The sequence below is a fragment of the Lactuca saligna genome, chromosome 6 (assembly GCF_052625555.1).
Source record: "Lactuca saligna cultivar CGN05327 chromosome 6, ASM5262555v1, whole genome shotgun sequence".
Taxonomy (NCBI): Eukaryota; Viridiplantae; Streptophyta; class Magnoliopsida; order Asterales; family Asteraceae; genus Lactuca; species Lactuca saligna.
In genome coordinates this window covers 15,898,194-15,901,098 of record NC_136422.1, presented here as the reverse complement: position 1 = coordinate 15,901,098, position 2,905 = coordinate 15,898,194, and positions in this window count along the sequence as shown.

Sequence of the window (2,905 nt, the reverse complement as noted above, 5' to 3'; positions counted from 1 at the left end):
CCATCTCCAGTCCAAACAACCATGTACACATAAACATATAATCATATAACAGTTCACATTCAAACAAGCCGATCTAGCATATCACATAGCATAACATACTCTAAGCAGGATACCGTCCTAACAGATCATTAGCATAGCATCTCCCTATCTCTTAGGATACCGATCTCGATCAGGTCTCTAACATATACCATCCTAACTCTCAGGATGCAAGCATATCACAACAACAAAATAATAACAACTACCCGGATCTCAATCCGATAAGGGCCGACCTTGGTGCCTTAGACCCTGCTGATATAGTGAGGATAACTCACCTCGAAACTGCCGGCTGAAAGGATAAGATCCCACTGCTCCAACCCTGACACGAACTCCTCCACTGAACATCAAAACATTCAATTCAATAAATGCCCTTAATTACCAAATTACCCCCGGAAGACAACTGGTCAACCTTGGACAAAGTCAAAGTCAACCCCAGACTGACCCTACTCGCCGAGTCAACCCGATGACTCGCCGAGTCCCTATGCTCAGAACTTCCCTCAATCAGCGACCCAACTCGTCGAGTCACCCCAAGACTCGCCGAGTCCAACAACTTTGAGTCCACTCGCACCCAACTCACCGAGTCATCCCTTGACTCACCGATTCTCGACTCAACCAGGAAATATTGGGACTCTTCGACAAGACTCGCCGAGTCCAAGAACAGACTCGCCGAGTCTAAGGCTATCTTCAGCCTACTCGCCGAGTTGTTCTTCCAACTCGCCGAGTTCCAGGCCATCTTCAAGCAACTCGTCGAGTCCACCCATGTGACTCGTCGAGTATCACCGGTCTGAATCAATTCAGAAGCACTCTAGGCCATGCAATCGATCCAAAACATAGATCCAACCTCCTACAATCCATCCATCACGTAAAGTGGCAAACTTTACGTGAATCCAAAGAGATCTAGGCCTTATTCACCTTAGAACTAAAGTTTGGGACATGATAGCTCCATTAACAACACAAGAACAGGGGCTTTAATGCTCTTAAGATCTTCTCCACTCCAGATATGAGGTAGCAACCTCAGATCCATCCTTCAAACTCAAGATGCCACACGACTAAGCTTCCCACACAACCCCAAAAATGAGAATCTAAGAAAACACAGCCCAAGAACGAAATATTACCTCCAAAGAATGCCCCAACAGCAATGAAACTCGAATCCAAGCAAAGCCCTTTGATCCAAGCCTCTTCTCCTTCAAGATTTCTTCAACAAGCACCTCTCCAAGCTCCAATTTGCTCAACAGTGGGGTTCCTCCACTCCAGATATGAGGTAGCAACCTCAGATCCATCCTTCAAACTCAAGATGCCACACGACTAAGCTTCCCACACAACCCCAAAAATGAGAATCTAAGAAAACACAGCCCAAGAACGAAATATTACCTCCAAAGAATGCCCCAACAGCAATGAAACTCGAATCCAAGCAAAGCCCTTTGATCCAAGCCTCTTCTCCTTCAAGATTTCTTCAACAAGCACCTCTCCAAGCTCCAATTTGCTCAACAGTGGGGTTCCTCCACGAAATTAGGGTTTCTGGGACTCAAGGGGGATCAAGGAGGCTGTGGAGGAAACATAATGGTCTTTATATAGGGCTCATTCCCCGAATTTAGGGTTTTCTTCACCCAGCACCTACTCGCCGAGTCCATCTTTGGACTCGCCGAGTAGGTCGCTTGACACGCGACCAAAGTCGCGACTCTACTCGCCGAGTCCATCCATGGACTCGCCGAGTCGCCCTTCAAGATTTACACTTTTAGCCCTTCAACTCTACTCTTGCTATTCCGGGATGTTACATTATAAATACCTGCTGTATATTGCTCTGTAGAAATATAATAACATACAAGAATTTCGCTCTCGCCTTTTCTTCTTCTTCTTCTCTGTATTCTTAATATGGTATCATAGACTGGTTCTCCACATACCACACCCAAAAATTCTCCTCCATCTTCTCCAAAACAACCGATCATGGACAGCGGCTCCTCCTCTCTCACTGTCAACACCATTCTCAAAGACATAACCATTGTCAGTTTTCCACCAACCCTAAAATTGACTTCCACAAATTATCTTGGGTGGAAAACACAAATCGAGGCACTGCTACATGGCCTTGATCTTTACTGATTCATCGATGGTTCTCACTCTGCACCAACTCCTACAATCGCGGCTGATGGTTCAATCACTCCACATGTCGACTACCAAAAGTGGTTCAGGCAAGACGAATTGCTTTTTGGATCTCTTGTTGGGAGTCTATCCCCACAAATCGTCCCATTGGTCACAAACGCTTCTTCTTCACTCGAACCATGGAAAACCCTAGCGGGCACTAATGCGTCCCCATCATGGGGGCACATCAGAAAACTACAGTATCGTCTCAAACAGATCACAAAAACCTCAAACCAGACAATTACCGACTATATGCTGAACATCAAAACTGTGGTTGATGAACTAGCTATACTGGGCAAGAAACTCGACCAGGGAGATATCACAGATGTTGTTGTCAATGGACTCGATCAATCCACATATAAACCTATTATTGATGTTGTACATGCAAGGGACTTACCTATTACTTTCAACGAATTGCATGAAAAACTCATAAATCATGAGTTAACAATTGCTCAACAAGTCCCTGCTACTGCTGGAATTCATCAACCAACGACTGTCTTCTATGCCAACCACAACTCCAACAAAAAATCATGGTCTCCTCGCCAACAATCAACCACCACATGCTTGCTTCCTACTCCAGCAAAACAGGTTCCCCAAACAACTAGTCAACACCCATTTTTAGGCAAATGCCAATGGTGTCATCAGAAAGGACACTCATTGAGCAACTGCTCAATTTTTAAAAGATCCTTTCCCACTGCTTCTGTACCACCATATCGACATACACAGATCCAAA